This window comes from Xyrauchen texanus, chromosome 25, assembly GCF_025860055.1.
Source record: "Xyrauchen texanus isolate HMW12.3.18 chromosome 25, RBS_HiC_50CHRs, whole genome shotgun sequence".
NCBI lineage: Eukaryota > Metazoa > Chordata > Actinopteri > Cypriniformes > Catostomidae > Xyrauchen > Xyrauchen texanus.
In genome coordinates, this window is record NC_068300.1 from 16,723,364 (window position 1) to 16,748,884 (window position 25,521).

The following is a 25,521-nucleotide window of genomic DNA, read 5'->3' on the forward strand; positions in this document are numbered from 1 at the left end:
TGGGTATTATATTTTAACACTTCCTGTTGAGGGGTTGTCGAGTGTTTCGAGTCCTGAATAAAATGTAGGAACAGCGAAAACACCCAACTGGGAGGAACAGCATAGTGTGCAGAGCAGCATAGTGTGCAGAGCAGCACCAGCCTGACCTGCTGTTTGATAAGCCCTTCCCACTAAAGTGGAGGTTGTCCTACAAGGCTTTGAGGGAGAGAGGGCTTCTTAAGTGACGATGCCGAGCCCGGCGAGAGATAGCCCATAGCGTCTCTTCGACCGGCGGCATCACTGAATACCGCCGTGCCTCAGCACCCACGACAGTCGAATATAATGACGTCGAGGGTATGTGAACACGGGAAGAAAATATATATATATATATACAGTGAGGAAAATAAGTATTTGAACACCCTGCTATTTTGCAAGTTCTCCCACTTAGAAAACATGGAGGGGTCTAAAATTGTCATCGTAGGTGCATGTCCACTGTGAGAGACATAATCTAAAAAAAAAAATCCAGAAATCACAATGTATGATTTTTTAACTATTTATTTGTATGATACAGCTGCAAATAAGTATTTGAACACCTGTCTATCAGCTAGAATTCTGACCCTCAAAGACCTGTTAGTCTGCCTTTAAAATGTCCACCTCCACTCCATTTATTATCCTAAATTAGATGCACCTATTTGAGGTCATTAGGTGCATAAAGACACCTGTCCACCCCATACAATCAGTAAGAATCCAACTACTAACATGACCAAGACCAAAGAGCTGTCCAAAGACACTAGAGACAAAATTGTACACCTCCACAAGGCTGGAAAGGGCTACGGGGAAATTGCCAAGCAGCTTGGTGAAAAAAGGTCCACTGTTGGAGCAATCATTAGAAAATGGAAGAAGCTAAACATGACTGTCAATCTCCCTCGGACTGGGGCTCCATGCAAGATCTCACCTCGTGGGGTCTCAATGATCCTAAGAAAGGTGAGAAATCAGCCCAGAACTACAGGGGAGGAGCTGGTCAATGACCTGAAAAGAGCTGGGACCACCGTTTCCAAGGTTACTGTTGGTAATACACTAAGACGTCATGGTTTGAAATCATGCATGGCACGGAAAGTTCCCCTGCTTAAACCAGCACATGTCAAGGCCCGTCTTAAGTTTGCCAATGACCATTTGGATGATCCAGAGGAGTCATGGGAGAAAGTCATGTGGTCAGATGAGACCAAAATAGAACTTTTTGGTCATAATTCCACTAACCGTGTTTGGAGGAAGAAGAATGATGAGTACCATCCCAAGAACACCATCCCTACTGTGAAGCATGGGGGTGGTAGCATCATGCTTTGGGGGTGTTTTTCTGCACATTGGACAGGGCGACTGCACTGTATTAAGGAGAGGATGACCGGGGCCATGTATTGCGAGATTTTGGGGAACAACCTCCTTCCCTCAGTTAGAGCATTGAAGATGGGTCGAGGCTGGGTCTTCCAACATGACAATGACCCGAAGCACACAGCCAGGATAACCAAGGAGTGGCTCTGTAAGAAGCATATCAAGGTTCTGGCGTGGCCTAGCCAGTCTCCAGACCTAAACCCAATAGAGAATCTTTGGAGGGAGCTCAAACTCCGTGTTTCTCAGCGACAGCCCAGAAACCTTACTGATCTAGAGAAGATCTGTGTGGAGGAGTGGGCCAAAATCCCTCCTGCAGTGTGTGCAAACCTGGTGAAAAACTACAGGAAACGTTTGACCTCTGTAATTGCAAACAAAGGCTACTGTACCAAATATTAACATTGATTTTCTCAGGTGTTCAAATACTTATTTGCAGCTGTATCATACAAATAAATAGTTAAAAAATCATACATTGTGATTTCTGGATTTTTTTTAGATTATGTCTCTCACAGTGGACATGCACCTACGATGACAATTTCAGACCCCTCCATGATTTCTAAGTGGGAGAACTTGCAAAATAGCAGGGTGTTCAAATACTTATTTTCCTCACTGCATATATATATATATATATATATATATATATATTTTATTTTATTTATTTTTTTTAGGGGTTGTCCATGAGCGAAAAAGCTCTTAATGGAGGTTTATCAAAGAAGGGAAGGAACCCATGAGGCGTTCCCTTTCTTAGACTGGAAGATAAAATCTATCCCCTAATTTGGAGCGTTTGGGGGTCTCTTTTTCGCGTGGCCAGACCAATCTGGCAACCACACGAGTAACAACATCGAGCAATTCCTCCGTAGATTTTTTATCGCGGACGGAAAGCTCGGAGGCTGGAAGAGAATAGCGATCCACCTCATGATCCGAGAAGCGTCGAGATCATGTGAAGAAACAGCTGGGTTTGGGGAGAGAGTGAGAGAAAGGGATCAACCCGTCTCTTGCTCCTCAGCCAAAACCATGCACGAGCCCCACGAACGATCTTCTTTTCGAGAGTGCTGACTCCCGGAAGCAAGCAAGGCGAGCACGACGCACTCTGCCTGTTAAAGCAAATCGCAGTGCTCGCACCCGCCCTGCTGCAACGTGAGAGCAGCGTGCTCCCAAACAAACAGCATAAACTGATGTGTGTCGTCTTCAGCTATAGAGCAAGAAGAGGGGAACACGCACCATTTGCGGCTTTCAGTCATTCTCGCTTTTTTTAGAAATATATATATATATATATATATATATAATATTTTCTAAACAGAAGAGAAAAGAGAACAAAGAACAAAGTTCACTGCACACTGTCTAACTGATTCTAACTCCTAACAGAGGAAAGAAAGTTTTGACAGGGTGTGTGAAACACACAGAAACAGAATCGCTCTGAAAAAAGAGTTTCTGACGACACCTGGTGACGTATCCATTTATAGCCTGGCCTCAGGTGCATCTAATGATTACATCAGCCAAGGCTATAAATTCCGGTCAATGTTCATTGACGTGTTTCACACAATATTTCAGCTTGGCTCACAGCGAAAGCTGTTCCCCGTAGCGCTTAGCAGCGCAACATCGTAGTGAAGCCTTTTGTAAAGGGAACAGAAATATCATGGTAGCACATATTTTAAATCTGACACTACTAAACATTCATAATCAACTTGCATTGTGCAGTTTATAATATTTGGTAACTCTGCTTAAAAATAACAGCTCAAATCAACCTAAGCTGATTTTCTGGTCTAAGTTTGTTTAAGCTGGTCTAGCGGCTCTCCCAGACTGCTCAAGCTGGTGTTAACAGGTCTCCTATGCTAAACAGCATTCAAGAGCCCAAAACTCTCTAAAACCAGCAAGCCAGACTAGGCTAGTTTAGGCTGATTAAAGCTGAGAAAGAAAAAGTTTAAAATATGAAGTAGCAAATATTGTAAATCCAGCACTACTATACATATACAAATTTGCAATATGCAGTTTGTTTGTACTCTTCATTAAGACTATCAATTCATTCAAATGTCAAAAGATTTACTCTGGCTTTATATACAAAGGGTGGATTTTTAATGTCCTTTCCATAGTTTCTAATCTCATTTTGATATTATGTGACTTCCTTCACCCACCCAGCCTATTGTTTCCCCCCTTTTTCATGAATGAGGTCAAAACCGACAGTTCCTTTTTAGAAGGTCAAAAAACATAATAGGAGAAAGCACTCTGGACCAAAGGTACTCGCATTCAACACTAACCAGAGAAACAATTTAACCCTTTAGATGTTGACACTTGACACACTCCACTGACTGCTGTGTTTAGCTTTAGCCGCTGGTGTTTATTTATCAGCGCTGTTATCTATGCTAGAGGACTGTCTGATTATTTAGACAAGTCACTGGAGTATTTTCAGGGCCAGAAGAGTGAGATCTCTTGTGCATAGCTGTAAGCAGGCAGTTTGCTTAATGCCTGACCTTTCACCTCTCAGGGGTAATAATACCTTTATATCTTGCCTAACACACTTACAGCAGCAAAGCGTGCAAAACTATCCAGGTGACTTCTAACGAGGATTACTTGTTAATATACACACAGACACACACAGATGTGTGGCCCTGGCTATGGAGGATTTTGTCTGCTATGTCTTCCAAACTACACCTACCAGATTTATACCAAAATCTCTGAAAACACTGACTTAGTCAATGCTTTATTCAACAAATAATAATAATAAAAAAGCTGTCTCTCACACACTGTAAAACATGATTTCATCATTTGTGTTGGAGCAAAATCTTTGTTTCAGTCATCACAATAATTTATCTTATGTCTACAACATTTTATGGATTTTCAGAAATACAACTAAATCTTCTTGATCAGTATAAATGTTTTATTTTTTAGACAGTTTACTCAACTTAAGCTTAACTTTTAAGCTTTCTAGTTGTATTTTTTACTATTCTTACTAATTGTAATTAAGTTATCGTTGCTCTCTAAACCCTAAAGTTGCCAATAATAAAAACATTTAAGTGGTCCTAATAAAACAGTATTTGAAATGTGACATTTTGGAACGATAACTCAAATATACACATTCTTTAAACTTTGGCTTTGAGTACTACTAAGTTTAAATTATCAAGTACAATAATGCAGCTGTGTGGAATATCCATAAGTCCTTGCACTTGAATAAATTATGTACGTTTGATCAAGACAAAGGAACTTATGTAGAAATATAATAACTGTTATTATAAAATGAAAAAAATATTGTTGTTTTGTTGTCGCTGGTTGATAGTTGCAATTTGTGTGAAGTCACCATTAGGGCCGAAACATACTCTATGCAAGTACGTGAACGCAGACGCATCCTGCAACACAAGCTCATTGTGTTTTGAAATGTGTTAGACCACAATTCATAACTTAACGCAACTACACGTTGCATTCTCTACACTGCCGCAAGTACTGTGAGAATCCAATGTGCCACACGGCTCTTAAGTTTACTTTACTTGAGCCGAAAGAGTATGTTTACATAGAGAAAGCATGCAAAACGATTAACTTAAAAATCATAATGAATTGAGTTAAAAAACTAATGAACTCAACACAATAATACTGCCACCACTTTTCACCTAAAACATTAAAAGGCGGGACTGAGAAAAAACACAAAGCTGGCATCTCTTTCAGTTTTCTGTATTTCCTTCAAAGGTTACTACTTCCATTCTTTCTATCAGAAAGAAAGGTCCCTGACCATTACTGAGAAAGTTTATTTTCCTTTCCATTTTTCCTTGAGATTTTGAAAAGGAAGCAGATCATTTATAAATGTAGCCCTGTGTCCTGGTTGCGATTTCCTTCTTTTCCCGTTTTTTTTTTTCCAGTTTTGAACAAAACAGCAAGTCCCCTCAGATTTTTCCATTTCTATTTAAACTTCACACCCATCTTCCACAAGTAAGCCAAACAGCGCTACACACAGCAACTGCAAAATGAGCTCTCCGAGCAGAAAAGGCAGGATGAAAATAGATTAAAAATAGAATAAAATCTCTGTTATCCAGCTGTCCCCTTTAAATCACTTACAGCCACCGCGTCAAGCTCTCACAGAGCACATCAAACCATTTCAGCAGAGAAAAGGGAGACCTCACCATAGGGTTTTTCAACCCGAACCGCTGAGATATCCATAAGTAAAACATGTTTAAACTCTTTTCAGTATGTTCTTCTCAGTGTTTCCCCCTTTCTACTGGAGGAATGAGTTGTGCCTTGCATTTCATAGTTTGTGCGAGGCCACTGACATTACAGTCAGAGAGAAAGAGAGATACTGTAGAGAGACCCTAACCCCACACTGAAAGTACTAAAATTCATGCTGCTGTGAGTGGGGCATACTCACATACAGGAAAGAAACATGTGTATACACTACAGTGGTGTAGTTCACACCGACTGACTGAGAGACAGAGACAGACGGTGCACTTGGCAACGTAAAGAACACTGATCCTAACAGTTCTCGGGTTATCTACTTTATGTAAAGTTAGATGCGTTTAAAGGTTTCAAATATAGCGTCTGCCAAAGCGATTACTTTTAACATTGGCAAGCCCCTGCACTGCTTCAATGAAGCATTCTTTAACACGCCCCTTCTTAAAAGCCATGTGCTCTAATGCAAAGTGCAGCCTCAGCCGCAGCACAGAGGGGAGTATAAATTATCACTATTATTTAACATGCTGCCAGGGAGTAGTCAGTTTTGAAACCAGCGGCCAAAATTTGTGACATTTTGCTGTTTTGAAAATTGTTCAAGTGAGGCCTAATTGCTGGCTAGGCAGTCTCTGTTGCAGAGTGTAACTGTCTCACAAAACCTGTCAAGAACATGCCCAGGTCATATTATATTACACCTCCAAAACAAAAGAAACAGTAAGAAATTACTTTTTGTTTAACATGTTAACTAGAACATGTTAAACAAAATCGAAAACCAAAACCCTTTTTAACAAAATCCAAGAAATGTCATAACCAAACTATAATGGTTGCAGTACAATAAGCCTTTGGATAATAGGAATAATTGTGGTGTATTTTGAGAAGAAACTTAAGAGGAGTTTGTTGTACAAAAGTCAGAATTACAGAAAAGCTCAAATGCATTGAAAACATAAAGCACTTAAGATCCATTAAGATTAATTTCATTGTGACATAACCTTCATGAAAAATAAGCACATCCTCGCCAAATTCTTATTACTATAATGCTAAAAAAAAAAATCTTAATTTATTTAAATTTACATTACTGTTATGTGAAATAAAATGCTATATTTTTTGCATTACAAAATATTCATACAGTAGTAATTGTTGTACTACCTTTAAATTATGCTGATTAAAATAAATGAATTGTATTACAGTAATGAGAATCTACTGAGAATTACCATTGAGAACAATGAGAATTATATATAAAAAAAAAACTAAAGTTACACTACCCAAAACATTAGAGTAATGAAAATATGGATGAAAACTGTGCTTAATTGACATGAATATAATGTCACAATTAAAAGAATAGTCCTTATAGTCCTAAAAATAAGCGGCAACATTTTACAATAAGGTTCTATTTGATAACATAAGTAAATGCACTAGGTATCCTAAACTGAAAATGAATAATAGTACAGTTTTTATTAAACTTGGTTAATGTTAATTAATAAAAAAATGTATTGTTCATTGTTAGTTAATGTAATTTCATAATTTATTAACAATATACTACATGTTAGCATACAGTGCATTCAGAAAGTATTCAGACCTCTTCATTTTTTCACATTTTGTTATGTTGCAGCCTTATTCTAAAATACTTTAAATATTTTTTTTTCACATCAATCTACACTCCATATCCCATAATGACAAAGCAAAACCCCTATTTTTGATAACTTAGCTAATTTAATAAAAATAAAAAACTTACAGTATATATCACATTGATATAAGTATTCAGACCCTTTACTATGACACTTGAAATGTAGCTCAGGTGCATCCCATTTCTCTGTATAATCTTCGAGTTGTTTCTACACTTCGACTTCTACCTGTGGCAAATTCAATTGATTGAACATGATTTGGAAAGGTACACACCTGTCTATATAAGATCTCACAGCTGAAAATGCATATCAGAGCAAAAATCACACCATGAGGTCAAAGTAACTGCCTGTAGAGCTCAGAGACAGGATTGTATTGAGGCACAGATCTGGGAAAGGCTACAACATTTTTGGGCTGCCTTGAAGGATCCCAAGAGCACAGTGACCTCCATAATTCTTAAATGTTAAGAAGTTTGGAACAACCAGGACTCTTATTAGAGCTGCCCACCTGGCCAATCTGAGTAATCGTGGGAGAAGGGCCTTGAGGTGAACAAGAACCCAATGGTCACTGCTGAGATCATGTGTGGCAATGGAAGAAACTTGCAAAAGGACATCCATTACTGCAACACCAAAGAGTGGCCCAAAAAAGCACCTAAAGGACTCTCAGACTGTAAGAAACAAGATTCTTTAGTCTGATGAAAGGAAGATTGAACTGTTTGGCCTCAATTCCAAGCATCACGTCTGGAGGAAATCATGCACCACTCATCACCTGCGCAATACCATCCCAAAGGTGAAGCATGGTGGTGGTAGCATCAAGCTGTGGGGATGTTTTTCAGTGGCAGGGACTGGGGGACTGGTCAGTGTCAGAGGAAATCTGAATGCAACAAAATACAGAGATATCCTTAATGAAAACTTGGTCCAGAGCACTCAGGACCTCAGGCTGGGCCAAAGGTTCACCTTCCAACAGGACAATGACCCTAAGCACACAGCCAATACAACGCAAGAGTGGCTTAGGGACAACTCTGTGAATGTACTTGAGTGGCCAAGCCAGAGCCTGGACTTGAACACAATCGAACATCTCTGGAGAGACCTGAAAATGGCTGTCCATCGACATTCCCCATCCAACCTGACAGAGCTTGAGAGGATCTGCAGAGAGGAATGGCAGAAAATTCCCAAATCCAGGTGTACAAAGCTTTTCGCATCATACCCAAAAATAAATTCTAAATAAATTAAGAATGCATTAGTATGTTGAAATTAAACAAGACTGATATGTGCAAATATATATATATATATATATATATATATATATAGATAGATAGATAGATAGATAGATAGATAGATAGATAGATAGATAGATAGATAGATAGATAGATAGATAGATAGATAGATAGATAGATAGATAGATAGATAGATAGATAGATAGATAGATAGATAGATAGATAGATAGATAGATAGATAGATAGATAGATAGATAGATAGATAGATAGATAGATAGATAGATAGATAGATAGATAGATAGATAGATGATGATAGATAGATAGATAGATAGATAGATAGATAGATAGATAGATAGATAGATAGATAGATAGATAGATAGATAGATAGATAGATAGATAGATAGATAGATAGATAGATAGATAGATAGATAGATAGATAGATAGATAGATAGATAGATAGATAGATAGATAGATAGATAGATAGATAGATAGATAGATAGATAGATAGATAGATAGATAGATAGATAGATAGATAGATAGATAGATAGATAGATAGATAGATAGATAGATAGATAGATAGATAGATAGATAGATAGATAGATAGATAGATAGATAGATAGATAGATAGATAGATAGATAGATAGATAGAGATCATTTTAACTAATGTTAACAAATGCGACCTCACTGTAAAGTTTACAAATTAGGCTATATATATTTTTTTTTGGGTGACATGTTACCTGGACATGTTTTTGTGTGATGATCAGATATGAAAAACATATGTTGTCTCATATCAGATACCAGACAAATCAAGTACCTCTACCTCATGAATAAAATATTAAAATCCTAAGGAGGATATGCAGTAGTTCTTGTTAAAATGGATTCTACTGTATGTGCATGATCAAACTTTTTATAACATCTGCAAAAATGTACGGCATGTAATCAACATTTTTTATCTTTGTAAACTACTTCATTTCGCAAAAGTGCATCACTGTGTGCATAAATTAAGTCAGATAAACATTAGGCCTGTTGCTCTGAAGCACTGCATGGTAACTGCTCTAGCAACAACATAAACGAACCCAACACAAAGAGTAAAAAATTTCTATTTCACTTCAAGGAAGTTCTCTTAATAAGGAGAAACATAGATGAAGAAACATCCCAGGTGCACAGTGTAGACCACAATGTGTATGAAATAAATTTTCACAGTTAACAGACGTTCCCATCCCACAATTTTCAACACATATTATCGTCAATCTTTAACAGGGCAAAATGTTGTTCCAGTCAATGTTCCAGTCATTCAGTAAACCAACCAGCACATAGCCACAGGGAGAGGAGTGGTAAGACTTACTCTGCAATAAATCCACAGACAGACAGGCAGGCAGGCAGTAGAGTGGGCAGGCAGGCAGGCTGCTTTCTGAAAGGCCCACAATCAAGCAACAGATAAATTGTATTTTGTGCAAGCTGCATTGTCTCTGTCTCTGTTTTGCTAATCTAATGTGTTCAACATGGTCTTGGTCACCTTGACTTTGGTTGCCATAGTGCTCTATACAAACATATCCCCACCCAGAAAAGACCCAAATAAGACCAAGGGGAAAAAAATCTCATAATCAAAGAGGTGAAAAGACAGAGTGGGAAACGATGCTAAACAGGGCAGAATTTAAAACAAAGGCTATATCCGAGTATTAGTAACAATAAGATTTTAAGTCAAAAGTCCAATTTTGCAAATATATGTTTGGTTTGAAGTTCAAAACCCTCTTACACTAGTATGACTATAGTCATGTTTCTGTTATAGCTCTTGGGAAAACAAGCAAATATAATCAAACAACACTGACATACATTCAGGCAAGGGTCAATTATATTATGAAGGCAGATTTTTACCAAAATGTGTTCTTAGGACAAAATATTTTTTTCATTAAAATTAGGTTTCAAATGTCATAAATGTGTGCAATTTATTTTTTACAATATTTGTTGGATAAAACAATGTTTTTATATTTTAGTATGTTATCTTTTCCATTTTTGTTGTTTAAAGAATCGTTTTGTGCTTCATAATTTTTTGACTGTTTTGACATTTTTCTGAAAAGCCTATAAGGTTGTTTAATGCAGGTGTAGATTTAGTTGTGGGGGTGGGCACACATCCCCCTGTCACCCCCTATGTTCACATAAAACCTATGTCACAGGTTTAGTGGCATTGTGACAACTTGCCCCATATAGTTTGATAATATGCCGCACCATTGGGTTAACTTGCGTTCAAAGAACTGTATCTTTTGTCCTGGGCAAAAATGGTGAAACTGTTCTTCAAATTATGTGGATATGCTGAAATTGACACTGAGAAATAAATCTCCTCCGTGAAATATTCACTAGAGGAAAAACTGTGACAACTAGCGCCAGTCTCACCTATTCAGAATAAATCACACTGTGCTTGTAACGGATTAAAATGCAGCGTATTACAGCCGTAAATGTGGTACAATGATGAAGACTGATTATTCAGGGACAATAAACACATTAAATCTCTGTCTTTGTGGGTAAATGTTTATGCATTTGTAATTATCATTCATTTTTAATCAACAAAAGATAAATTTGAGTCATTTAAGACGAAGGCCCTTTAAACTCGATTGGGGCCAGTGTTGTTTGTTCTCAATATGACCTTTAAGCACTTTGCTGAAACACAGAGGAATGAGCCGGTGAGAAAGCAGCCGTCCTGTCTGGCAGCCGACCCTAGCAGATGCAACTACTGAGGAGTTCAAAGTATTCTGCATGGGGGCAAGGCTATTTACATAATCCTTCAGAGATATTCCCCTGCAACCTAATCAAATTATTCACAAGTCTAGCCCCTAACCATGAAGACCCCGCAATGCACAGCCCTTCCATTACCGCCCTCTCTCTTCCTTAATCATATCGAACCAAAAGCAGTGTCGATTTTCCCTTTAGAATGGAAGGCAGCCACAGAAAACAAAGCATAGCTATGTCAGACGCACAACACATTCTTTTCCCTCCAGGTCCATTTCGCTTGCCATCTCAAATTAGTCCTCTATTATATTTGCTTTTCATCTGACACATTTAGAGGGAGAATATTGGCTTGCCGGGTGCTAGGGTTAAACAAACTACACAGACGATACAAAGAAAGAGATAATTTGCCATTCCATTGTGGAGCTGAAGATCATAAGTTAATCATTCGAAATAATGTCATTTTTTCTTACTGCGACCACACAGAAAATGTGTGCATTAACTTGTCTAATCGACCAAACAACTTACACTGAGATAACCTAAAATGCCCTGTGCTTGATTGGCTTGATCTTTTTTCATTCACTTAGGCTGATGCAAAGTGATTGACATTATTGAAACAATACTATAGAAATTGCATATTTAAACACTTATTTCTATGCCACCAAAATGTAACTTGTCTGAGCAAATGCTCATGTGCGTTATCTACAATTACTAATTCTGTACACTGCAGTATGTCCCAATTACAGCTTTGTCTCAATAACAATAGGCCCCAATGCTACACATCACCACGGTTACGTCTGGCACCAAAGGGGTTAAATTGTCAACCTCCATCAACAAAGTTTATATCATATGTGCGGTCAATTTTCAATGACTTCTTTTCCCACGTCGAAATAAACTATTTTATGTCTCCAAATATGCAGATCATTTTGCTTAATGAAAGATGCTTGACGTCTCCGATCCAATTAATATGCAAATGCAAGTGAGGATTTATTTGTGACATTCTGTATGGGTGAGAGAAAACAAAAAGGCCTCTTAACAGTAACACTAATTGCTGTGACTGATTGTCACATATCATCATTCACTCTGAATCTCCTAAATACCACATTTCAGATAAAATTCGCACTTGCACTTTGTGAGGATTTATTTACAAAGGGGTCGTATAGATCAGAGCGGTCGGCACTGAGCACAGACTTCTCTCTGCATGACAAGAGCTTTGGGATAAACAGCCCTCTCCCCGTCTCTTTTGGTAATTCTCTCTTTCTCTTTGTCTGAATAGAACACCTTGCTCTGAAAAAGGAAATGAATATGTTTTAACGAGGAAAACAAAAACAAAAATCATTGTTCATTATTGTCTACACCATATATTTGGTTGCAACAGAGATGTTGGTTCAAGGTGAAGGCCAAAAAGTAATTAAAGGAATATTCTGGGTTCCATACAAGTTAATCTCAATTGAAAGCATTTGTAGCATATTATTGATTACTACAAACATTTATCTCTCCTTTTCTATAACAAAAAAAAAAAAAAACGAAAAACTGTTCAACAGTGAGGCACTTGCAATTGAAGTGAATGGGGCCAATCCATAAACACTAAATGCTCACTGTTTTAAAAGTATAGCCACAAGACGTAAACAATATGTGTGATAACATGATTATAGTATTAAAAAAAAAACAATTAATGTCTCTAGTTTTATCTGATTTTCCATTTTTTAAATTTGAGCGATTTATTGCGAAATGTCACGCTGCTAAACACAATGTACACTAATGTGTACTTTAGCATATTTCTTCCTTAGAAATCCTATATTTACTGTGCATTATCACATTAAGAATCAATGGTGATTGGATGATGCTGGCCAAAATTATTTTTACTTTATATAGCTTGATATTATTTAAAATTTCACAACTTATTCCTGCTGTCCACATATGTTGCCATACATTTTTAGGAAAAATATTTGCTCTTGTTTGCTAAATATGGCAGAATTTACCAAATCTACAATAAAACTTCATAAATTTGAAGGCGTTTAATTGTAAACATAGTTCGTACATTTTGCCTTTTTAGAGCAGTATACACACAGAATATGTACATTTTGACTTTAAATCTTGATGTTGAGTAAAAGAAAAACGTTATGTACATGTAATGCATCAACTACCCAATGTGGGTTTCTAAGCTTTTTAAAATTAGTCTACTTTCCTTTCTAAACTTTGTGTATCTTTGAACCCCTCACACCATCTTAATGGTCAATGTACTAATGCAGTTTGGCCTCTACTGGGAAAAAGCTTCAATAAGTGATGTATTTATTACTGTAAAAATAAAATCACTAATGCAACTTCACTAATAAAAACATTTAATGGATAGTGCAATATAATGTGCTGTTTGCATCATCCTATGGCTTTAATGTCTGTGGCAATATGCATTATACAGCATTCATCTCATGCAATGTGATTGACTTAAGATATAAGATGTGGCTTCCTCACAAAGCCAACTGAATAAAACAGCCACTTAGCATTTAAAGAAACAGACACAGTACTTCCACTTTTAAATGATTTAACTGCGACCAAACTGTGAGTGCTAAATTCAATTAGGTATGAGAAAGTTAAAGCTGAAGTGTGTAATTTTTTCTGTTAACAGTTATCTTTTTTCGTATTCCAGATTCAAATGTATATACGTAAGCCATTTGTAGGGTGATTTCCCCAAAATGTCTATCTCTAAAAGGACCATCTCTTTGGGGTGTCTGACCAATGGAAGCAGGTGGAAAGTTCAGGAAACTTGTTTGAAAAGTATCATTATATTTCCATTCCGTTTGGTTCTAGTGGTGCAAAATCTTATTCACTGTAGTCATGAAAAGTGTTAATATGGTAATGTTACCAATAATATGTGTTGCAATCCAAACAAACATCCTGAAGGATTATACACTGAGAGGAAAAAGTAACAAATTAGTTCAGATTGATCCATTTGCAGCTGTTTTATCCTTGTTTTTGAAGCAGCATCAGTCTATAAAACTAACTAGCATGTAATTGGAAGATTGGAAATAATGGTCTTGAAAAACATACTTTATCATTGGAGCAGCAGTGGCAAAGCTGACATGCTTTAGACGTCGCACTGCTGCTGACAAATGACTTGATGTAAGATTGAGTATATAATACAGAAACTAATCGGATAAGAAGAAACCTTTTTGCTGAATGTATGACTCAAACATTCTAATTAAATTCATTCATTTACATTAATATACTGTAGCGCTTTTCTAGATACTCAAAGCAAATTACATAGTAGTGGGGGAATCTATTCAACCTCCACCAGTGTGCAGCATCCACCTGGATGATGTGGCGGCAGCAATAATATACAACAATAACAACCCAAAATGTAAAAATGCAAAAAGTCTTCTGCGGGAGTTCAGTTTAGGGGATAGAAAATATCATTAGCACAGTATAAAAACAATGGAGGTCAATGGAAATTCCCCACAAAGAAAGAAAACAAGCATGTTTATTTGTTTGAATGCATACTTGAGGACAAATGTATACCCAAAAGTGAGCTAAATATGACAAAACCTCTAATTTGAGACATTTTGGGATGTTCTTATTTGGAAAAATACTTCATAATGAGTTAATAGTGTTCACCTTTTAAATTCTACAAACACAAAAAGTTTTCTTTTTGTAGGGTTAGGTTATGTGTTACTGTTTATCTATAGTCATTTTAGTTATCTTTATATAAATCTATGGTGTCCCCATTTAGTGTGTATATGTGTGCTATAAAGGCCATATCTTCAGCCACTGTATGTTCTCGCTCCACTAAAGAGACTAAAGCAGACAAGGACTCTATTTGAGGATGTAATCACTCTGCTCCTCTCCTTGAAGCGGCCCATAATGCTTCGCTGCACACTGCTTAGCAGTCAGTGGCCGGTGGAGATTGTAAACAGATCTCCCATGAATTGTCAGTTTAGCAGTTTTGCGCATCTCCAAACAAGGTGTTCCTGATAACAGTCATTCTCTCCCAGACATGTGCTGACAAAAATCACTCACTTTGCTGCAAACATGTGATTTGAGAGCTGTCAGTCACTGGGATTGACAGCTTTAATCCCCCCCAGGAACAAATAGGAAGAGAAGACAAACCCTGTCCTGATATACAATGTTTGTTTGTAAATCCTATTAAAAGCACCTCTGACATTCCAAGTACTCTATACAGAGCAATACATGTATACAGAAAATGTGTATGTTACTCATGCATTAGGCTGTTTTTATTTATTTAAAATATTATTTCGAAAATAACGAATTATTCTGAATACTTTTAGTTCTGGTCCTGTAATCTGATTGGACAAGCTGTGTTCTTATTGCTAATATTTAATATAACAATGGTTTGTAACTGTATTTAATATAACTGTTTCACTGTTTGTGTCATTCCACTTGTCTTAGTCTGTGCGTTGCTCAGTTTTGGATTTATTTTGGAACTACATTTTCAATAGCGGAGCAAAAATATACAAAATAGCTGGACATGTTGTGTCTAGAATTTAAGTTGTTCTGAATTTCTTTTGTTGTTGTATAAAAGCAACATCACACTTCTGATATTCTGCACAACAGGACATCTGGTCAAAGTGATATTACTAAAATATTCTGCAATAAAAACCAACATCTTATCAGTTTAATAAATGCTTCCCCTTTTATTTTGAAAAGTTTTATACTTGTAAACATAAGGCATCGAGGCCGAACATTCCAGAACTTTATTTGGCTTTTACTTGCTTCCTTCTAATTTGCGGCCACTGACTGTAATGAAGGTCTCATGCATTTTTACAGTGGTGTCAGACTAAGCACTGTCATGTATAAATTAACCAGTGAGCTAAAAGCTTTGTTGTCCTGCAGGAAAATGCAAGTCATCAAGCATTAAGCACATTTTAATTTTCAATGGACCAGCAATAATGGGAATGTTTTATGAACAGAAAAGTCATGCCCATCAACCAGCCCGCATCAAACAAGGTGCTGTTTTATGCCGTGCTCCCTAAGCCCTGCACACGCTCCTCTTGTCTGTAGCTTCTGAGTTCTAAAGCAGGTCAATTCAAACTTTAACATCCCAAGGACCCCCAAATATGATGATCCCTTTGCAAGGGGACACCCTTCAAAGAATATAAAGAAAGCTATATATTTTCATGTATAGAACCCTTTATATGGTAAATGTGATATTATAAAAGCATTTTGTTTTCAGAATTCATTAATTGGCTTTTTTTAAATTATTATTATTGCAATGCAGTAAAAATAATGAAATAAAAAGAGAAACACAGTATACATTAAAGTATTATCTTGGAAAAAAAAAGTTAACAGGATATCTTTATCCCACAAAATAGTATATTTTTTCTACACAATGTTAGAATATTAGAGATGCATAACCCTAACCCGGATGCTGATATCAGCTGATATCCAATGTAAGCATGTCTAGATGCAACATTTGAGACAGGGCATGTGATAGAGCTGCAAGTCAAACTGCAAGCCCTTACATGTTGTATCTGGCTCTGACCCTGTGATACAGTCCCATGAATTTGTCTTCACTAGATTATTTGAATGATGGTGGGGACGGTCTATCTAAGATTGAGGCAGTGGTTGTGTGAAAGGGGGATTGCTATGGCTTTTATGGCTAACTGTCGTATTGTTATACCAGGTAGCAGGTTTTCATTTTCCGGGCTTTTATTATGCCACATATAAAAAGCGCATTAGATGTGATGATGGGCAGAGGCCACTCACCCTCTGAGACCTATAAGAGCTTTTTCAAAAACAAATGGGGCAGGGCGAGAAATTTTAATAACAAGTATATTGGCCCAATTCCATTCTTTGGTAACTAACAGATTTGTGCACATCATGAAAATTCAGAAAATACTACAGTAAATATGAAGCAGAAGCAATCCAGTACATTAGAGAGTACTAACCCCCCTTCTCTCATCTTTAAAGTCTTGACCAGAGTTTATTCCTCCTCAGATGGAGGTGGAAATGGCTTTGGTACTTTTTTTTAATGCAGACTCAAAGGACAGGCAAAGCATTCTGAGACCTAAAGCTGATGCCCTGGTGACTTGGCCAGCCACTTTCTCAAGGCCTGTTACTTGATTAAATGCATAATCCACTACTCCCCATCCCAATGATTTAGTGTGCCTTTAAATCAGCTTGCGCACACATAAAAACCTCAAATAAAAATCACCAAGAAAAACCATTTCACTCTAACTGTTCTATTAAAATGATACCCGGCCAGGCCTTTCTTCTCCGCAATACCGTTTATTCCACATGAATGCTTTGCTTCATTTTTTTCCTCCTAGGTGTGCATATAAAATATTTAAAGTTTAAAATGTCAGCGTTGAAACATCAAATGCAGGAGTCTCTTATTAATCACCTGGGATGTAGGCTCCCTTTTAAGGTTATAACCTTTGAAAGAGCAAAAATTACATTTCTGACCTTGAAGATGAGACAAACTCTTAAAGGTAAAATAATTCACAGTTTAAAAGGCGAGCGTTATCTGCACGCTGTGCTGTGAGTTTTAGGAGACACCAAACAACTTTCATTTTCGTATTTACATCGAAGCTGTTCAGATTAATTTGAAATCAAATCGAGAAAAAAAGAAACAAAACTGTGAGAAAACATCAAAAGGAGCAACAGTGTAACTTTCAAATCCACCGGGCTCAGTTATCTGCACTGCGTAGAATGTTGCCTTTTTTCCATGGACTTTTATTAAATGGTGCATGACATTTCCATTACTCAAGGAAATTAAATTTGCTAATTTTCTTACAAGATTGGTGTGTCTGCTATTTTAGGGAAGTGCGTGGAACAGAACGTTTGTTCCAACACTAACACAAAGAAAGGGGATTTTGAATGTACCTTTTGAAAAGAAAAAGTGATTAAAAGCCATAAAAGCTATTTGCTCTTTGATAAAACAAGTCTTGGTTTTGATCTTCTGCTAAACTGGCATTTGGCTAGGTATTAAAGGTATATTTTACCCAAAAATGAACATTGTCTGATCATTTACTCACCCTCGTGCCATCCCAAATGTGTCTGGCATTCTTTCTTCTGCTGAACACAAACCAAGATTTTTTCAGCTCTGTTGGTCCATACAATGCAAGAGAATGGGTACCAAAACTTTGAAGGTCCAAAAGCACATAATAGCAGCATAAAAATAATCAAATAACTCCAGTGGTTAAATCCATGTCTTCAAAAGCGATATGATAGGTGTGGGTGAGAAACAAATAAATATTGAAGTCCTTTTTTACTATCAATCTCCCCACTTACTTTCACATTCTTTATGGATATTACCACCTACTGGGCAGGGAGAAGAAATCAGAGTAAAAAAGACTTAAATATTGATCTGTTTCTCACTCACCTATCATAGCTTCTAAAGACATAGATTTAACCACTATAGTTGTATGGATTACTTTTATGCTGCCTTTATGTGCTTTATGTTGGTACCCATTCACTTGCATTGTATGGACCTACAGAGCTGAAATATTCTTCTAAAAATCCTTGTTTGTGTTCAGCAGAAGAAAAAAAGTCATACAAATCTGGGATGGCATGAGGGTATGACAATTTTCCTTTTTGGGTGAACTATCCTTTTAAGCCTGGAGCCACATGCATTTTTAAAATAAAGGTGCCATGTTCTCATAATGCAATTAGCTTTCAAACTGCATCTAATAACAATAAAGAGAAACAGATGTGATGCGTTTAAATTATTTTCTCTTAAGATTAAACAGGACACTTTCTAATCATATATTACATCTTTTTTCCATACATTGAAAGTGAATGGTGGCTGAGACTGTCATTCTGCCTAACATCTCCTTTTGTGTTCTATGAAAGAAAGAAAGCCATATGTGTTTGGAATTGTCAAAAAACAGTTGTAACAATTGCACTTACAGTTTAGAGAATGTATTTAACAACAAAAAATGAGCCAAAGCGATTGACAAAAACTGTAAATTGCCCCATTTGTCATTAAGGAGCATCTCAGAAAACAAACATCACACCAAGACTTGATATTGTTTCAATGTTGGCTTCTGAAGCCAGAGGTTTAAGGGGAGGGCTGGGGAGTACATGTGTCTTAGCTAGGCCTGTGGAAGTGACAGCATCACACTGAAACTGGCTCATCTTCTCTGGAGATGAAAAGGCTGATTACTCTGCCTCTCTCCTGAGGAACCTGCATTTCTGACAACATCATTGAAAAACAGACTGCTGAGGCCCTTTGGGTTTTATACAAGCTTAAGTTTAATGTAGAGACGATTCACACTAAAAAGAGGTGACACCACAGTCTCAACAATTGTATCATTGAATAGGAGAGCAGCTTGCTAATGCAGCATCCACTAAAAGATCAGGAAAACAATTTTCAGGATTAGCTAAATAAAGCTTAATGGGATCATTCACCCAAAAATGAAAATTCTGCTATTATTTATTCACCCTCAGCTTGTTCCAAACCTGTATGACTTCTTTTCCTTTATGGAACACAAAAGGAGATGTTAGGCAGTATGTTAGTCTCAGCCACTGGGAGGAGAGGGGGTTCACCCTTATAAGCATCGTGGGCTTTGCACCATCAGGGGTTCCTTTCTGGGGCAAATTATCCCTTTAAGGAGCATTGTGTGCTTCACAAAGGTAAGTTGGAAACAAGTTGCTATATAAGGACTACAGCAGTTGTCTGCTAAATTACATTAGGACGTAAACTCACATTCACTTTATGATTCACATTTGCAATGACGTGTACTTAAGCAGGCAACCATCAAAGTCACTATATAACAACTTGTAAGCAAGTTGCACAACAGTCTCAATATCTACTTTTAAGGTAATTTCTGTTGTGGAACCAAATGGTAAAGTCTCTTCAAGTAATGTAAACTACAGACCTTACTTTATTCATAAACACGCTATTCTAAAAACCTACTGGAAATTCCTGGGGGAACCCATGGCAAATCATTTTCGGGGTTGGCGTTCAAATGGATGTAATGAATAAACAGCTCAATAGTTCATGTTTCATAGCTGTAATATAGATAAAGCCGACTGACTATTTCTTTTCTAAAAAGGGGGACACGTCCTTTAATATGTCTAAACTTTCTATTGCAGCCGGAAATATGTCAAAGAAAGAAACCTGTGCTCATAAGTAATTTCATGGGGTTTTTAAATGTAACAATAGTGGTCTTGAATGCATTTCAGTCTGATTAAAAAATCTGGATTATACAAATGACAGAGTGCAAAAAGACAGTCACTGATTTCAATTAGACTAAATGTCATTAAAAATTAAAAGACAAATCTCTTCTAAATTTCACACTCAGTGCAGAAATGTGACAACATCATGAAGCCGCATAAAATATATCTGTTGAAAAAAGAGAATAATTGGTGCTGTATGAATCTTTATCCGTGTCTAGGGGCGTCATTATTAAACTTAGACACACTTTTCAATTCAGCAGTCATATCAGGGAGAACAAGGAACAAGACAAGATCAAGAAATCCTAATTATAATTACAAAATTACATGGGGTGCAACAAGGGTCCCTAGTTTAATAGTAATAATTAGACATACAATTTTTATAGGATATATGGCATTGTGTGGGTTTTGAAGCTTAAGATACTTTAAGGTCCAATTGTGTGTGTGTATGTGTGTGGTTGGATGTCTCTCTGACGTGTGCTGTGAAAATGTTCACAGTTGTAGCAGTAATAATTGTGCACAACAAAACCAGAAATGTGTACTAAGTGAATAGGGTCAATATTGAATTCATGCTGATTTTAAAGACTAATTTTAAGCATCTTTTGCAGGCTTAATGAGCAATGATTTAAATATCATGGTTAACATTGAAATGCCCCCGCTGCTTGTTACACCTGGGTCTGCCATGGCAGAGGTCCCCATCTACCTATAACAGATTTCAGTCCCTGTTTAAGATATGCCACTCTCTGCATTTCTATGTTGCACAGCCCCACCTGTGCTGAGGCCAATGCTAATTGCATGTTTTTCTGCACTTCCCAGAGGTGCCACAGAAAAACATCAACATCACAAATCACACAGTACTGTAAAAGACTTGGCACCAATGTACTAATTGATATACCATATTCCTTACTTATGGAAAACACTAAACGCTCAACACAATGAGCAAGAATGAATAAACAGGCTCAGTATTTTCCTCTCCTGATTGAGTGGAATGACTTCCTCTGTTATAAATGGCTCTTTAAGACTTGAAAACCAGCCTGTGATCTAAGTCTAATTTAAGATTACTTCATTATTTCTTTTTGGAAGTGCAGAATCAATTAATCAATAGAACACACTTTGAGGTCAGGAACAATTGTGCACTTTATCTGACTTTGTAGGACGGTCTTGCATATTGTTGATCCACCTTGATTGCCAATGAACAGAAATATAATTAGATTATATAAAATAAGTTTCTCTACTACTTAAAGCTGAAGTGTGTCATTTCTGTACTACTAGTGTCACCATATGGAATTGAAAAAATAATGAGTTTCCAAATACCTCCATCTTCCATTGTTTAAACAATAAGGTAGTCCACCCCAAACACGTACCACTGGTTAAGCCAATGTTGCTATAGTCAGGATTGACAAGTTACTCAAAATAAGTAGTCCACTACAAATTACTAATTACTTCTCTAAAAATGCAATCATGCTACTTTAATAATTACTTAATCTAAAAAGAAATCTCATTACTAATTAATTTGATTTAAAACCATTTTCCTAAAAATGTTCTGGGTTTTCCACTCTAATTCACAATATTTCCTCCTTATTCATTGCTGCACACCCTTCAGCGATCACAGAAACACTAACAGACGTGCATATTAATTCATATTATAAATTAATTATACATATTACTTTAGTGCAAGTAATGTACTTAAAATAAATTACTTTCATTGTAAGCCAGTCACTGTAATCTGATTACAAGAATTTCAAATGTAACGTTTTACATTACTTTTTCGACTAAAAAGTAATTCGATTACAGTAACTAATTACTTTGTAATCGGATACACCCAACTCTGGTTGGGATGCTGAAACAAACAGAGAAATGTATTGATGGATGCCACCACACTGTTTACAGTTTTCAGGTAAATGTAATGCCGGTAAACCCTGTAATCTGGTAAACACTGTAACGCTGGTAAATTCTGGATTTGATCACACTAAAATCATGTTAACAAGTATAATATCCATGCCTTGTGGCTATACTTATGAAGAAGTATTTATTGTTTGTGGACTTGTCCCATTCACTTCCATTATAAGTTCCTCACAGTAACTGTGATTTTGTTTTAATTGAAAAAAACAAGTTAAGCTTAAATTGTATTGTAACACTCCTTTTAGCTGGGATAAGATGAAACATTTTAACATTGAAAATATACAAAAATCAACTTCCTACATACTATAGGATTTAACCAATAACAGATAAATAATATTGAAACAGAACATAAATTCAGAAATTATTTCATGGCTGAACTCTACATGCATAATCATTCATAAAATGTACTGTAACACAGATTAGTAACATAAAACATGACATGCAGTTTAGTTTGTGCTAAACTGTTCTTTCACCAGCTCAGCTTTGAAGTAACTGCTGTAGTTAACAAGATTCTCTGTGAAGACTAAAGTTTTTAAGCCCTCCTTTGGTCCTAATTTATGAAAAAAAAAAGATAAATCTGCTGTACAGTTTGTGTAATGAAGATTGCATCAAACAGACAGACTGCTCTCTGAACACCCTCACCCAAAACAGGCCCTGACTACACCAGCTGAATATTATTGGGCTCCTGAAGACACCACATAAGACAGGTTGGCTTTTCAATAGTGAAGACCCTAATTTCTATGGTTTCTGTGTTAAAACAGAGCATTATTGTGTCCTCTGTGAACAGTTAATACACTGATATTAATTTATAAAACAGATTCCTGTAATAACTCACTCAAGAGACAGATTGAATTCTAGTGAGTAAATGACTGCTTAGCTAGTATGGTGTTCAATTCATAGTTTAAACACAAATGATCCAAAGACTGAATCGATTGAGGCATGCTCAACCCTTACAAAATCATTAGTGGCCTTAAGGTGAGAGGGAAAGTGGAGTTCTACAAATTGAGCTGCAAATTGTTAAATATCAGTAAAGGTGTGAGTGTGAGCTCTTCTTTTAGACCATAATTACTGTTGCCAATCCAGTGTGATTTTATCATTACAAAATCCTGACACTTTACAAAGACACTATAATTGCCTTGTGCTGGCCTTTCACTCACTGCAATGGTCCATTAATGAATTTTTCTGGGGATCTGTTCTGAAACGTATTTCTGCTTATGAAGCTCATAGGGAGATGTGGAATTTTCCATGAAAATACAAAAAACTGCCAGTCTTAGCAGTGAAGTGCTGCTAGCCTTTCTGCTGGCTTTCAGAGGGGCCCAAGAATAGCCCCATGATTTGGTGCTAAATACACACTGGACATGCAAAAATTCTAGTCATGAGGCAGTCGATGCTGTGTGGAGTGAGTTGTCTAAAACAAGAATTTCCAATCACGTGTCATGGCTCAGATTCAGTGACAGTTCACAATAATCAAATTGTGTTTTACTTGAATCATTCGACATTCACTATACAGTATATATATATATATATATATATATATATATATATATATATATATATATATATATATATATATATAAAAGAGTTGTCAAAATTAACATGTTAACATATGCAAAAAATTTAAAAGTTTTCATGCATTAATTGTTCTTAATCGTGATTTACACATTTACCGATAATATTGAATAACACTTGTTAGAAGGACGGAACTTTCGTGATTTGTCCGCCCAAAGTCATTAAACAGCGCTTCAGCATGTCAGTGATCAAATGATGGAGAAAGGAGCTATTGAAGCTTTGTTTTACGAAACAAGCACAGATGGGACTTTTCAGCCAATTTAAGGCACATTTTAATTACCACAGAAGCACACCAAGTCTTAACTATCACCAAAATCAGAATGAGATTTTTTTACAAGCATTTTACATGTAGAGTTAAAAGTGTGTTGATGCCCTAACGAGAGTCATGAATGCAGCTTCACGATTGCTGTAACAAAGCAGATAGCTACCAGTGCTGGGTAGTAATGGATATCATGTAATCTGGATTACTTAATCAAATTACAAAAATCAATTACTTGTAATTGGATTAACCCTCTGGGGACTGAGGGTGTTTTGGGCCCAGGAGAAGTTTTCACATGCCTTGACATTTGTGCTTATTTAGTTGCTTAAAAACACATTAATGGCTAAAGTCTGATAACACTGTATTCAGCACAAACTGGGCTACAATAATATGTGAGCAACATGTATGTACAGGTTTGAAGTTTATGCGTGATTTTTGAAAAAACAAAAATTTTAAGTCATTGAAATAAGGCCATATAACACATACTAAATATTTGTCCACAAGTCTTTGGAGAACTGGAACTTGTAGCCTAGAATTTTTGCTACAAAATGAGGTGAAAACCATCCTGATCACTCATTCATACTAAACAATATACTAATTTAACTTTTGTAAGACAATTTTAGTGTTGAAATGTTATATGCGAGGAGGCGTGAACTATAATGAATATTGAGGTGATTTACACCTGAGGACACAAAGACCCCTCCTCTGGGCCTATCAATGAGGAATGTGTAAAATATTAGGGGCAAAATTGTTTGGTGTGGTGGAGATGGCATCTGTCACGGACTCAGTCCACACAAGTTTCGTTTTTGAAACCAGGTGCGAGAGCGTTTAATGAGAACACACAGGATTTACATTATATAAACAGTGAGATCAAAGATGTGGAAGACTGAGAGGGCGGAGTCGTGGAAGACTCAGAGTGCAAAGTAGTCCTGGTCAAGAGAGCCGGCAGTGACTGGGGAACGACCTCCGTGGAAACACTACTGTTTGTGAAACGAGTGCTTTTTTCAGGACTAACAAGTCATCACTGTGTTAATATTTCTCCAACATTCAGTGTATGCTTTGTTCTAAACTCCTTCAGCTAGTGTACACACTCTATTCAATAAATAATATCAGCCTTATGTGTGGTATATATTTCGTTTTTTGTAAACTATCCTTAAAATTTAAGATTAACATTCTCCTAAAAAATCTCCCAATGATTTGCATTAATAGAATCTTCATCACTTTAGCTCACACCAAAATCAAACTCACAACGATTCTGAATTCTGACTGATCTAATTTCTTACACCTATTTATATACTGAAATGTGATTGGTCTTTCAAGCATTAATTCAACCAAATAGCCACTTTAACGCCATTTGTGTCTGCCTTTCAAACACTGATATTCCTTCAGAAAATACCAATCTAGAGTAAACCAAAATCTGGAAACCTAGTCTGTAAGAGAGAATGATAAAATGGTAAAACGTAATGCCTTTTTATTGACTTTTGGCATGTTGTGTGGCGAGTTTATACATCTGTGTGTGTACAGTGTGTTTAGGATTGAGTATTTGTAATGGGAAGGGGGTGGAGCTGAGACAGGGAAAAAGAGTAAA